Source organism: Protopterus annectens, chromosome 11.part0, assembly GCF_019279795.1.
Source record: "Protopterus annectens isolate FY-2018-M chromosome 11.part0, PAN1.0, whole genome shotgun sequence".
In the NCBI taxonomy this organism is placed as follows: domain Eukaryota; kingdom Metazoa; phylum Chordata; order Ceratodontiformes; family Protopteridae; genus Protopterus; species Protopterus annectens.
This window is the reverse complement of record NC_056745.1, coordinates 1,390,124,275-1,390,140,293: the sequence shown is the minus strand read 5'-3', so window position 1 is coordinate 1,390,140,293 and position 16,019 is coordinate 1,390,124,275. Positions and strand designations below refer to the sequence as shown.

The 16,019-nt window shown below is 40.5% G+C and overlaps 1 protein-coding gene across 2 annotated transcripts in view; it reads left to right on the top strand.

Moving 5' to 3' along the window:
- The window catches only part of DOCK4 (dedicator of cytokinesis 4), a 3,006,016-nt gene that overhangs the window by 2,662,163 nt on the left and 327,834 nt on the right, over positions 1 to 16,019 (top strand). The window lies entirely within an intron of this gene.

Below are 16,019 nucleotides of genomic sequence, written 5' to 3'. Positions count from 1 at the left end.
AACTGTATGGAATCAGGAATACCCAACAGGGCAAAACCCTCCTCCTCAAAGAAGAGTAAACCTCTTTGGTGGACATCTGCAATAAATAAACTGTATAATATAAGGAAAAAAATTGCTGTCCAAGACCAAGAAGGAACAGGTGCCTAATTGGAAGCAATCTCCCCTTAGCCTGAACAAGCAAATAACAGAACTAGTGAAATCCTCCAAAGCAAACTTTGAGTCCAAACTGGCCACATTTACTAAAGACAATCATAAGGCCTTCTTCATATGTCTCCGCAATCGCAAAGGAAGCACTCAGATCTGCTCAGAACCGGTGGTCAAGAACACCACATACACAAACACCAGAGATATAGCCAACCTGCTGACAGACATGTTCAGAGAAAACTTCACCCCTCTGCCCCCCCCATCAGTAAATCAGCACATCCCCAGCACCTGCCCCCCTCCCCTTATCTCTAGGGAGCAAGTCATCACTGCCTTCTCAAAGGTAAAAAAATATAGCCTCTATGGGACCCAATAACATTCCAGGCTGCATCCTCCGTGAACTCAGGCAGGAACTTGCAGCACTATTAGGCACCCTGTTCAGCCAAAGCCTGAGTACCAGCTTTATACCAGCTGAGTGAAGACAGCCACTGTCGTCCCTTTGCACAAAGGTGGAGCATCCACCGATCCAGGAAATTATAGACCCATCAGCCTAACTAGCCTGATGTGCAAGGCCATGCAATAGATTATCATGGACCTCATTAACAAGAATATTGGCAACCTCCAAACACTCAGTCCCACACAGTTTGGTTTCATCAAGGGAAGGTCATGCCTGTTCAACCTGGTCAACTTTTTTGAGACAATCACCAAAGCCGTGAACAAGGGAAAGACAGTGCACACCACCTACACGGACCTGGCCAAAGCCTTTGATACTATTCCCCACACTGGTATAATAGATAAACTCTTTCAACTAGGCATCAATCCATATGTTATCAGATGAGTAGCAGACTGCCTCACTAATGGAACCCACCTAGTCAAAATATGGGAAGCCACTTCAAGCAGTAGACCCGTAATGAGAGGCATACTACAGGGATCAATCTTGGTGCCAGTGTTGTTTGGGTTATACTTTAATAAGGTGCAGGCCAAAGCAGATGACTGCAAGCTGGGTGCTGTCATCAATTCCCCTAGTGATGTGGACATCCTCCAAGAGGGTCTCACCCAACAAATGACTGTTGCCAGAAACATGGCCTCAAACTGAATGCCAAAAATTGCATCATCATCCCCTTTGGGGAGAGTGATGTCCCCACAAATTATCACATTGATAACAAGGTCCTAAGCATGCAATCAGTTTTGAGCATGCAATCAGTTGTGAGGGACTTAGGCACCCAGGTTGATAATAACCTGACTTTTGACCACCACAGCACCTCCATTGTATGGAAGGCTTTCTATGTGACCCACCTCATTAGGAAGAGTATCTCATCCAGGGACAAGGAGGTCTTAACATCCCTATATTCTTCCCTTATAAGACCCATTATTGAGTACAAGACCCCTCTTGGCATGTACCTCACAAAGCATATGCAGCAGCTGGAGAGACCACAGAGGTTCCTCACCAAGAGAATCCAGGGCCTCAAACATCTACCCTACACAGATAGGGTAAAAGCCCTGTCCGTCTATTCAGTCTCATACAGACATCTCAGAGGTGACCTCTGTCTGGCATACCAGAGCAATCTCTGACCCCGCCTTGATGAGACTGCTGCATATCCGCAAGTCAAGCTCCACTCGAGTAACCCACACACGCAACCTTGGCCTGGTCTGTGACATTAATAGGATTTGTTGGTGGGACAGCTTTGTGTCCCAGAGATTCCCCCTTCTGTGAAATAGACACCCTCTCCATGTCAAGCAGAGGTACCTCATTATCATAACTGGATGGGGAACAGAAAATACACCCTTGGGATTCCACCTGTGTCCCTGCTGGACAGGTGCATCGGGTGCTGACTTGTCAGAACATGGGATAAATTCTAGGCTAGGCTTGTAAAGGCTTCAGGGCCAATAGCCTAGTAACTTCTTATGATCCTGTTTATACAAAAACATGTAAAAACCTAGGAAAAGTTGACTGTTTGACAATTATATTCGAGGATTGCTATAAAAATTAATCACTAAGCTGATATAATGAACCTTTCCACAGCTGCCAGAATTACAATAACCCATCTTTTCTAACAATACACTTTTATACTATAAAAGCAATCCATTACATGCTGTAACGTATGAGTTTGCGTTTATTATGTTTTATATGACCGCCCCATATCTAGGTGTCCATGATGACTACTGCTATAAACTGGTAAAATACTTTGTGGGTGTGTGTGTGTGTGTGTGTGTGTGTGTGTGTGTATATATATATATATATATATATATATATATATATATATATATATATATATATATATATATAATGTATATATACATATATATATATATTTTTTTAGGGATTTATATTATATTTTTGAGTGTTCAGAAACTCAAAATTCATATGGTAGAGACAATATGTTTGAGTTTCTGAAAACTAAATTCATGTTTTTGCAGGGCAAGTTACCCCCTACACACACACACCCTACATCACATGCAAATTATATATACCAACTCTGAGATTGCACTACAGTGGGGGGAAGGATAATTTCCCCTGTCCCCACTGTACCATGATCTAATAGAAATGCTTTAATGGGGAATTTACCCTTTTTCCACATTGTACTGCAATTTCTGAGTTGGTATATATAATTTGCAGGGGGTGTGAGGAATGGCGCTTCCTACTTTGGGGGGGTTTGCAGGGGGTTGGGCCCTTATAAAAACATAGATTTTTTTTTTCACATTCAAGTTTTCAGAAACTAAGAGTAATGCTACTCAACACCAGAAGTCTAAACCTCAAGATGCATGCACTTGAAACTCTCCTTACCATGGAGAACATCGATATCTGTGCAGTAACAGAAACCTGGTTCGAGGCTCCCGAGAGCACCCCAGCACTACCAGGTTATACCTCATACCATGCTTTTCGGCCCCAAAACTTGGACCGAACCACAAAAGGAGGGGGGGTATCAATATTCGTCAAAGATACCCACACCTCCAGGCTGGTGGCACAGCACGAAGCATCAGAGACTATCCATGTGCAACTAACAGTGGGTAAAACTGCCTTCCAGTTTATAGCCTGCTACAGACCACCCTCCCAAACCCAGGAATCCCACTAAGCCTTCCTGAGAACACTGGAAAATATGAAGGTCTCTCCAAACACCATTATATTGGGCAACTTCAACTACCCAAACATAGACTGGGAGCATTACTCTAGCTCCAACACCCTAGCCCAAAGGTTCCTAGAATTTATAAACTCAAATGCTATGGAACAACTTGTTACCACTCCCACAAGAGGGAAAACATACTGGACCTGATCATCACCAACATGGGGGCTCTATGCTCCAGACCAGAAGTGTATCCCTCACTGGTAAGATCAGACCATAAACTAATCTCACTGGATATTCACATCCCGACCCCACCCCCTGCCCAGAAAACCACAGTGAAAAACTTCTCTAAAGCAAATTTCACACTCCTCAAAACTGAGGTGGAATCCTTCAAAGCCCCCGGGCCTGTGGAAAATACGGCCCAGACCACAGAATCCTTTATAAATGCATTCTATGAACACCTTCAGGAATGCATGGATCATGCAATCCCAAATAAAACCAAGACCCAATCCTCCAAAGGCAGGTGTCCTGTCTGGTGGACCCCAGCCATAAACAAACTATACAATAGAAAGAGGAAGCTACTACATGATGGAGCAAAATCCCAAAAAGGGAAGGCATCTCTGATCAGTATTAGCAAAAAACTACGGGCACTCATAAAATAGTCTAAGGCCAGCTTCGAGAGAAAAATTGCACAGGACACTAAGGATAATCACAAGGCATTCTTTAGTTATGTTAGGAACCTGGGTGGGAATTCCCAGATATGCTCAGAATTAGTCCAAAATGACTAAAAATGCACTGAGCCCACAGACATTGCCAACATCCTAGCTGACAGGTTCAGCGCAAACTTCTCCCCATCTCCCCACCAAAAGGGCAAATATCTCTCCCAGCAGAGTGCTGCCCCCCTGACATCTCAGATGCTCAGGTAAGAGCCGCCCTCTCCAAAGCAAAAAACACAGCATCAAAGGGACCAGACGGTGTCTTGGGCTGCGTCCTACATGAACTCCAAAAAGAGCTAAACCCAAACATAAAACTACTGTTCAATCTCAGCCTTACTACAGGATATGTACCCAAAGAGTGGCATACAGCAGCAGTGGTCCCTCTCCACAAAGGTGGTGCCTCAACGGATCCTGGAAACTATCGCCCCATAAGCCTGACTAGCTTTGTCTGCAAAGCTATGGAAAGGATCATCATGGACCTCATAAATAAAGATATTGGGGACCTAGAGACACTGGATCCTACCCAGTTCGGCTTTAAGTGCAAATCCTGCCTCTTAAACCTGGTCGATTTCTTTGAAACAGTCACCAAGGCCATTGATGAGGGGAACGTGGTCCACACAGCCTACCTGGACCTCGCAAAAGCCTTCGATACAATACCCCACTCGGGTATTACAGATCAGCTCACCAGCTTAAATATAAAGCCCTATGTCACTAGATGGGTCGCAAACTGGCTCAAGGACAGAACCCACATGGTTAGAATTGCTGGAGCCATGTCATACTCCAAACCAGTTACAAGTGGCGTCCCACAAGGCTCAGTCCTGGGACCTCTCTTGTTTGGTATATATTTCTCTGAGGTACAGGCCAACACGGAAGGACTGTGGCTGACCAAGTTCACAGATGACTGCAAACTAGGCACCATAATCGACTCTCCAGCTGACACAAGCATCCTACAAAAGGGTCTCATAGAAACAGACAACTGGTGCCAGAGCCATGGCCTCAAGCTAAACGCCAAAAAGTGTATAGTCATCCCCTTTGGCAAAAACAAAGTGCTCACAAATTACCACATAGGTGGTAATCCATTAAGTACGGAAGAAGTAATTACGGACCTGGGGACCCAAGTTGATAGCAATCTCTCATTTGAAAACCATGTGGCCAAAGTGGTTAGAAAAACATTTTATATGGCCCACCTAATCATGAAGGGATTCACATCTAGATCAGGGGAAGTCATCGTGTGTCTTTACTCATCCCTCATCAGGCCCATAATTGAGTACAATGCCAATTTTGGGATGTACCTTACCAGACACCTGCAGCAACTGGAAAGACCCCAAAAGTACCTCACCAAGAAGATCAAAGGGCTCAAAAAGATGCCATATGCTGCCCGGTTAAAGAAACTCCAGCTCTACTCAGTGGCATACCGCCTGCTCAGAGGCGATCTGTGCCTGACGTATAAAGCCATGTCCAACCCGGAATTAATGGACATGCTGCACCTCAGAAAATCCTTGAACCACAGCACTGAAATAAATAGGACATGCTGGAGAGACAGATTCATAACCCAGAGGTTCCCTTCACTCTGGAATAAAATCCCAGTCCAGGTTAGGCAGAGTCCCTCAATGACTCTCTTCAAGAGGAATCTTGATGAGTGGATGGGAGATCGTAAGTTTACCCTGGGTATCACTTCTGTGTCACTGTTAGACAGAGGTACAGTATACTAACCTCGAAAAAGGGCATAGCAAAATTCATTTGAAATGGGTGGCGAAAGCCAAACACACTCTGGCTAGGCTTATAAATGCCCTAGGGCAGATAGCCTTGTATGAACCTATGAACCTAAACATATGATCTCATCTTTATGAATTTTGAGTTTCCGAACACTAAATCATGTGACATAAACCCAGGTATAGCTAGATATAGATATAGCTATATCTTTCTGTATAATGATGTATACCCATGCCTATATCTAGTCTATCTATAATACATATATACATACATACATATGTACATACACACACACACACACACACATACATATATATATATATATATATATATATATATATATACAGATATATATATATATATATATATATATATATATATATATATATATATAGATATATGTATATACCCACACACACACACACACACTATATATATATATATATATATATATATATATATATATATATATATTGTAGAAGGTATAGGACATTCACAGGAACAAACCACAGCTAGCAAAAAATCTTTAGATGATAAAAAGTCTCTCCACTGTTGTAGTATAAATCTCCTGGTGCAAACACAATTCTGTTAATCACACCATATAATCGAAAGAACACTTTTATTAACAAAAATGGTAAGCGCTTTCACCTATAAGGCTTCTTCAGACCAAACAAATACAAATGTGTGTATACATACAGCCTCTCTTATATAGGCCTCCTCATGAATTATTCATTGATTCAGTAAAATTACTCATGCTGACATCATTTCCTGAACTATGAAAATATGTAAATATATATATATATATATCGCTACAAAAAACAGTATTTTTGTAATAATTAATGTTCTTACAAAATTCTTCCATGTTAAAAACAATCCTTAAAACATCTCTTGTCATTATGAAATTATTATGGCAGTATGTAAAGTCATTAAAAACCACTTTCAAAAATGATGCCTTGCATCTAAATACAAAATATAAAAATAGATTTGTAGTTGAAGGCTGAATAAATAAATAACAATTCACACACACACACACACACATATATATATATATATATATATATATATATATATATATATATATATGTATGTATATAAAACATGAATAAATAAATGTACATATATAAAAATATGTATATATAAAAAGTATGTGTGTGTGTGTAAAAGGTGGGGGGGGTTATTTAATGGACTTCAGTCTCCTGTTTTGTAGGACCGGTTTGAGGGGTACTTTATCATTGAGTCCCGGTCTCTTGTCTGCTCTAAGTTTTATGATCCATTTAATCTCGCAGCCTTCCGTGAAATTTTTAACATCTCCTCCTCTATGACTAGGAGTAATAACTTGTATGACAGTAAACTTGAAACAATGTAGTGGGCCTGCTTCTAGTGCATGTCTGGCTAATGCATTATGTTCAGATTTTATACGTATGTGATATAGATGTTCTCTCATCCTCTCTCTCAATTTCCTATCAGTTTTACCAACATAAAATGCATTGCAGAGTGTGCACCGAGCAAGGTAAACCACATGTTCTGTCTGACAGTCTGCATTCATATAAAAATTGTGTTCTTGTAGTGTAACTGGGTGTATAAACAGAGTTCTGGTGTCTATGTGACTACAAAAGTTGCATTTATTGCAGGGTTTCGTCCCAGATATCATATTGTCAGTATTTTTATTTCTCATATTCCTTGGATAACACAAGAGCTGTTTCAAATTCTTTCTGTTTTTAAAGAGGAAATTTGGTCGTTCTCCTACTATCTCTTTAATATCCTCATCTAGGGTTAGAATATCCCAATGTTTTTGTATTATGTCTTTCAAATTATTAGTGTCTAGAGTATAAAACATTGGTATTTTCACCTGGTCACCTATTTCTTCTCTCAGCACTTCAGTCATTGAGGTACTTGCACTAGAAAAGTATGGACAGGCTTTAGTTGCCCGTAGTAGACTGGCTTCTTCAAGAGCAGTGTTAATTTCATCCAGTTTATAATTCCTGTCTAGGAGTCTTGTCTTTAGGTCCTGTAACTCATGTTCATACCCCTCCTGTGTTGGATTCAACCTAGATGCTCTCATGGCTTGACCTTTCGCTAGATTCCTAAAAACATATTTGTATTTGTTTGGTCTGAAGAAGCCTTATAGGTGAAAGCGCTTACCATTTTTGTTAATAAAAGTCGATTATATGGTGTGATTAACAAAATTGTGTTTGCACCAGGAGATTTATACTACAACAGTGTGAAGAGACTTTTTATCATCTAAAGATTTTTTGCTAGCTGTGGTTTGTTCCTGTGGATGTCCTATACCTTCTACATTATTTTTATTTTTTACATCGCTGGAACATTTAGTCCGTGGTGGTGCCACTTCATTTTATTGGATATATATATATATATATATATATATATATATATGTGTGTGTGTGTGTGTGTGTGTGTGTGTGCTGTCTTCAGTATTTTGATCTCAAGATTATGGGTTTCAGTATTGCTCTGCCCACCCACACCACCTTAGTAATGGGGGTACTAACCCGAAATCTGGCCCTTCCCCCCAACCCTAACCTACATCTTGCCTTAATAAAAATCTGCCTGTAACACTCCCACTGCAGAAGACATACTTGCATACACAAACATGTACAAACGCATCCTAACAGCACTACATCTATCCCCTTACCTACCATGACTCTAATCATGAAGTACAGATACTCACACACACACACACACCACTTATTTCTAACCTGTGTCCGACCCTAACTCACAAACACATGTACAAATACTCTTACCTCCCCAACCCCACTCACCTATCTTCACAAAACATAACTTCGGCATTTGCGTCACTCAGTACAACTGAAATTAAACAACATCCTCTGCACTTGTCATACAAATGGACAGTCTCTTTAAGAAGTAATATATCCCATAATGCACTGTAATTTCCAAGCTGCAGTGCCTTGGTGTGAGATGCTGAAGTGCTGAAATCATTTATACGGAGCTGCAATGTTGCTACTAATGAAAGTTTTCTGTTTGCTGAAACTAATTTAGTTGAATCCTGTCATTTCTGACTCAACTAACAAAGTATATAGAATAAGTATCAGAAACAATTTCTAACAACCTCATGGTCTTATTTTTTGTGTGTATATAAATTGAGCTATAATCACATTTACTAAAACCAGCATATCAACTTAAACAGCAAAATGTTCTGCATTTTTACTTCTTTTTCAAATAAAGGCACCAACAATTGCACTAAAACTAAGTAAACTAATAAACAAACCACGTTTTCACGTTTCTTTTGTGATATTCACTTCTGATAATCATAAGCCCCATTTTCTCTACTTATATTTCAGAGTTAAAAGATAGCCTTTGGTAGGCATCCTCCATACAAAATCCCACAGACAACTCGCCCTCTTGAGTCTTTTTCTCCTAACCTGGGTATCAGTATATAATGTTCAGATGGCAAAGTTTTTCCATTCAGCTGGATAAAAAAAGAGAATCCATCACCTCATACAAAGACATAAATCCACTGTTTCTGTATATTTAAGCTGAATATTTAACTTCACTAATAGGTGTTTTAAAAGACATATGTCTTTCGTCTGATTGAATATTTTGAGGGGAGGGTAGTTGTCCGGGAACCAATTAAAATTGGGGTTGGGAGGGTGGCCTAATGATTAAGGTGTTTGCCTTACAAACCCAAGGTGCAGGGTTTGAATCTCACAAGGGATAATTGGCTAGGCTTAAAATGGTTCGCAAGGGCAGTTAGCTTAGTACTAATCTATGAACCTATGAATTGGATGATATAAAAGTTTTGGGAGCAATTGCAAAGAATGTCTGATGAAGTTCTGTATTAACTGAACGAAGCGCTTATTTCTAAGTTAAAATGTTTTCAGTTCTGCGGTTATTAAAGTTTTGCATTTTATTACCTGGACCGAGTTGCTTTTCATTACTGCCAGTCTTTTGTTTTGGTTTGGTGTGTTTTTCATTTGCATGCTCCTTTTTTAGTTTGTTTGACATTGTTGTGTGTTTACTGCTTGGGTACAGAGCATCTGTGGTCGGCCTGCTCTGTTGGTGAAAGCTTTAACTCTAGAGCCATAGCACACCGCAGAAACAAGTTGATCTTGAAGAGCCTTTTGTCTGGATACTCTCCAGGGGCTCAAAACTCCTCTAAGAGCTGTGTGGAAACCTCCAACTCCAAGAAGCCCCCCCACAAGTCTTTAAGGACATCTTTGGAGCAGCCTGCTAAGGTTGGTAGTCGCTTTGATCTGACTTCCTTGGATCAGGAGCTTACTTCAACTCTGGAAGATCCAGAGCTCTCTTCAGATCCAACTGGATCCGTGGTCATCACCAGTTCTCCTGATACTACCACCCCCTCCTCTTTGGATCCTAAGACTTTGGATGCTACATTGAGGGGCTGTATGCCAGTACTGGGATTCGAGTTAGCTTCACTCCCTAGTCTACAGCAGACTCCCTCCAGAACCCCCTCTGTGGCTTCCTCAAGGTCTTCTAGGAGTCTTTCAGAGGCTGACATGGACAGGATGATTAGGAAGATCCTTAAGACTCAGATCCAGCTGGGGACCTTCTTGACTCCATCCCCAAATGGTTCTTCACATTTCCCCTTACAAGTCCAGTCTCCTTCTCCAATCTGTCCTTCAGCTTAGGAGTCACAGAGTCATGGCTGATAAAGGGATCTGGCATCGAGTGTACAGAGCCTGCCCTCCTCCACTTCGACCACTGCCTTGGCTTCCTCTGTTCTGTTGTTGTCGGATCACAGTGAGTCTTTGATCCGAGAGGTCCCTATCGGATCCAGGGAGAGGGGATCATCTCCTACATTGTCAGAGCCATCTCTTCCCCTCATCACTTTGGTGCTGGATAGTTCATTTCTAATTCTGCCTGGGACCCAGGGTTTGGGGATTCCAGCTTTCTCTTCCTCTGTAACCTCAGCTCTGGTGGAATTGGGCAGGGATTCTCCGGGTCTGTTGACATTCCCAGTGGTATAAAGAGCTTTCCCTACCCATGGGGATCTGATCCCTTTGAGCCGTGATCCATCCTGCCGACTTCCTTTGGATTAAAGACTTGAACATGTCATTCCTATCTCAAGTCAGCCCATCCAGACTAGCCTCAAAACTCTTACCCCACAGGGAACCTCCTCCTCTTCTGAGACCTCCCTGGAGCACCCTACACAGGATATGTCTTGTAAGAAGACATGCAAAAGGAGACACATTGACTCCCCCTTGGAGTCAGTCACCGAAGATATGGACTTTGATGAAAGGGAGGAATCCCCCTGGTCACCACCAGATGATATTTCCTTCAAAGATATTTTAGAGATTTTGCAGCAGAGAGGTGGTTGGTCAGCCAAACCTCCTTCCTCTGAGGAGTTCATATTTTTGGAGGCCTTCAGGATGCATTTATCTACATTCTGGGTGGTTCTCCCAGCAGACAAGTTAGTGGACTTGGTGTCCAGCTGGGTCTAGAAGGAGCCAGACTTGGTCGAACCAATCCCCAATTGACCCGACAAATTTTTGTCCCCCACCCCCAAAAGACAGACCTTATTGGAATAAAGTTATTCCAATGGATGTTATGGTTGTGGCAGCACCAACCAAAATGGAGCTAGCAGAGCTGTACTGTCCATCCGTCAAACAGGGAGTCCAGAGTGATGGACAGGTTTGGGAAGAGCCTTTCTCGCTGATGAGGGCATTGAACTACCTGGCACGCTTTACCTGTTTACAGAGGGATCTGGTGAAAGAGCTTTTAGACTGTCTGGCAGAGATCATGTCATCAGAGGACTTTAAGAAAGTCTCCCCCTAACTGGCTACTGTTTTGTCATTGTTCATCTCATCCATGAGGCTAATTTCCCTTTCCACGGAAGGTGCCTCTCAGGCAGCTGGCTCACACATTGCTGTTCGGAGACATGCCTAGATGAAGCTTTGTGATTTGGCTGAGCCATTTAAGGCATCCTTTAACTCCCCCTTTGATGGATCCCCACTCTTCGGTCCATCAGTCAAAGAGAAACTAACTAATGGTAATCACATACATTTTGTTATTACTGTTCTGTACACTATTTGCACACTCCATTAAAAAAACAAAAAACTTTATCTATTTTGCTATCATTGTAAAGCAGCTTATGTTTCTAACCAGTACTCTACTTTCTCCAGTAGCCAAATTTGCAACATTTTAGATAACCTTTTAGTCATTATTCAGCAAAGCAATAGTTTTTCTGTTGCAAATATCCCATTTTTCTGCACTCTTCCTAACAAATGTTAGGATATGTATCACTGCTTCAGCCCTTTTGCTACATCCTCCTCCTAGTCATTCATAACTGAAGAAGCAGTCTTTGTCAGTCATTCATACTGCTGTAAAACGTTTATCCTAACTCAGGTTTCCAAGTGTGCCATTTTCCTTCTGTGCCAATCATCAAGTAAACTGCAATGCCTTTTCATCATTCTCACTATATCCAACACTTTTTCTTCTGTTTTTTTTTTTCTGTTTGCATCATACTTCATTTTTCATTCTTCACATCATCCAAGTAATTCCCTGTAACCTTGACTGCCTTCTGCTGGGAAAGTGTGACCACTTCTTTAGTGTCTCCACCTAGCCTGATACTCGAACTCATAAAAACACTGAGTTTAATGGTTTCCAGAAACAACCACTTCTATACAGACCTCTGTCCTTTGGCATTGTTTTCTAATTTTTGATGACAACTCCTAAAAAAACTGAAAAATCACATACATCTGTGTGCCTAGCACCTTAGAAATAATTTTGCATACTTTCTTATATATTTTCCTTCAAAGTGATGTGTTGTTTGCAACAAAAGGGACATCACAATGCAAGTTGAATACAGAGGTTGAGTAGCCAGATTTTTTTTAAACATTTTCTTTCATTTACAAATTACTTTACTTGTTAACACATCCTTCCTCTCTTCTGGACAACTTTATGATCTGTGATACTATCTAATCACACTGTCACATTTTTTTTAAACTGAATGTACTTACTCCACACCAAATCATCAGTAAAGATTCACTTATATCCTTTTTATGTGGTATTTTCTAATGTAAAATGGAAGGAAAATAAACACTTAAATAAACAATTCAAACCATTTATAATGAGAAAAACAGTTCACACAAATATTAACAACTGACAAAGAACACCGCAAGTATTCTGGCCAAATTTTTCCTAGGTGATAAAATATCACCCCAAGTCTTCCCTGAAACTACAGATAGAACTTGCCAGGTCATAAGAAGTAAACAAATACAATGTTATCTACGTGTGTGTGTGTGTGTGTGTGTGTGTGTGTGTGTGTGTGTGTGTGTGTGTGTGTGTGTATAAACAAACCAACAATGGCACAATTATTGATTGGGTGCTAACTTCCAACCCTAACCTGTATCACAATCCATGTACTCTTCCTGATTCTCTCACTGACCATCTATCCACCCTTGTACATAGACATTCACCTCAGCTTCAAAGACTCCATCAATATAAATACTGCTGCAAACTATCTAATTTCAACCCTACTACCTTCAATAATATACTTTCCTCCTTTAACTGGTCCTTCTTGATTAACCTACCTTTAGATAAGGCCGTCTCCAAATCTAACAAAATCTTCATCAGTACCTTAAACTCAATGGCCCCATCAGAAAAAATTCACTAAAATCAAACTTTTCACCATGGCTAACATGATCCACCCATCAACTTATGCTACAAAGAGACAGAACCTGGAGCCTATGGAAAAGAACTAATCTCCCAACCCATCTACAAAATTATAGGGAACTCAGGAACCATACCAAAAAGCACATTGACTATGACAAAAAAAACAATACTATCAGAAGCCAATAATTCATCCTGGACTATTTGGAACAACATTAACAATAATATTTATCCTGGCAAGCCCTCCACACCTAGTCCCTGTCCAAATAGCTCTGACCTCGATACAGCTACTGTTCTAAACTCATTCTTCATTGACTCTGTTAAAAGTCTTACTACAAATATGTCTACAAATCCACCATCTCATGACACCCACTTAACCTCACCTAACTCCACCTTCTCGCTAAAACCCACATCCACTGCATATCTCAGATCTCTCCTCTCTAAATTCAAACTATGCTCTCCTTCTGCAGACAACTTACCCCCATAATTTCTCAAAATTTCCTCCATTTCCATCACCTACCCCATTTCAATACTCATCAATCACTCTATCCTTGAAAACACTGTGCCCAAGCTAAGGAAAAAAATTCTATGTCATTCCTCTCCACAAAGGAGGAAACTCTACAGACCGCTCCAACTACTGTCCCATCGCTAACCTAGCTCCCCTCTCCAAGATTATGGAAAAATGTGTTCACAAACAAATCCTTGGAACACCTCATGCAGAATAATCTCCTAACCCCAACACAACATGGTTTTAGTCCCCATCATAGCACAGCCATCGCTCCCATAACTTTCCCTCAGACTATTGCCAAAGCTCGTGATGATGACAAACTAGTATCCAGTCTCTTTCTAGATTTATCCAAAGCTTTTGACATAGTATGCCACAATCTGCTTATAGCTAAACTTAAAGAACTTAACCTCTCCCAGTCCCAAAGCTTTTGACATAGTATGCCACAATATGCTTATACCTAAACTTAAAGAACTTAACCTCTCCCACTCCCAAAGCTTTTGACATAGTATGCCACAATCTGCTTATAGCTAAACTTAAAGAACTTAACCTCTCCCAATCCACTGTATTTTGCTTCACTAGCTACCTCTCTTATAGACTCCAATCTGTCAAGTGGCTATCTATCAGCCTCCTCTCCCTTCCTTCTTGTCCATACTGGGGTACCACAGGGGTAAATACAAGGGCCCTTTCTCCTTAACATTTTTAAAAATAATCTTCACTCTGCTTGCCCCCACTCCTCTCTTATCCAGTATGCTGATGATTCTGCTGTAATATCCAGTTCTGATAATCTTTTCCACCTATTATCCATTACCCAAGACTCACTTCTATTTGTTGAAAAATGGCTAACTTGCAATAAACTCCTACTTAATTCAAAGAAAACAAAACTACTACTGTTTCTCCCAAAGAACCTACAACATTATAGATCCTCCTTCTCAGTCTCTTCGTTCAACAACACTACCATCTCAGCAGAAACTTATACCAAACTCCTGGGTGTGGTTATTGATGATTAACTTAAGTTTGACATCCACATCCTGCAATCCATCAAAAAAACACAGCAAAAAACTAGGCTTACTATATAGGAATAAAAAAAAAAACCTCACAAGTAACTCAAAACAACTCTGGCACAAACTTTTCTACTACCAACTCTCTTGTACACCGCACCTATTCTTACCAGCTTACAAACTAACCTCATGATTAAACTTGAACCTACCTACAATTAAATAGCTAAGTTTGCTGCAAATCTCCCCTACTGCTCCCACCACTGAAATGCCATACAACATCTTCATTGGCCAGAAGCACATAACCAGCTCCCACTCCCACAACTCTAGCTCACTCACTCTTCTTATAAATCCCCCTCATTGCCCTGCTCTCTCTACTCTAATCTCTCCCTACTATCCCAAACGTTGTCTCCGCAGTGCAGGCCTACATCTTCTGGAAGGCTATAAGCCCAATAAACAAACTGGGAAACTTCTTTATAGACATGCTGTTGCTAATATCTGGGATAAACTTCCCCTAGATTTATAAGCAAACACTAGTACCTCCTGTTTTAAACAATGTTCAAAGATTACACAATCAGAACATGGTCTTGTCCTTGTCTTACTCCAACCTGACCTGCCTCTCCCCATTCTTTGCCTCCTCCTCCATCCCTGCTAGTACTATATTGGTGAACTCCTCTACTCCTATATCCTAAATCCTACCCCCTATATCATAAATCTATCTTCCTGCAGACAGATTCTACCTAAATATCAAACAAGTACTGTCACTTTTATCACTTTAATTTTGCTTACATGCCAATGTAATTGTAAATGATTGATTCACTACCTGTAAATTGCATCTGTACCTTCTGTACATATGGAACCAAATGAGATTATGGATTGTTTTACTGTAGAAGTTCTTTATTGTAACCAATAGTAGAAGTTGTCATGGTTATGTATTTTTCTTTGTATTTCTTGGTTTTATGTTTTCTTTTTGTCTTGGAGCTTTTCTCCTTGGGCCTCTCCTGAAAAATGTATGCGCGCACGTGTGTGTGTGTGTGTGTGTGTGTGAGTATATGTATGTGTGTGTATACATACATATATATACACACATACATACATACACACACACATGTACGTATGCATGTATATGCATTGTAAGTGGAGCAACCTATGTGATTTACCATTGCAGTAATTATGCAGTGTGATTGCTTTATATTTCAAAAACTGCACACCACTGACTAAGTTGTTGGCAGCTTTGGAATTTTTTTTTTTTTTTTTTTAAGTAATGAGTATCTTT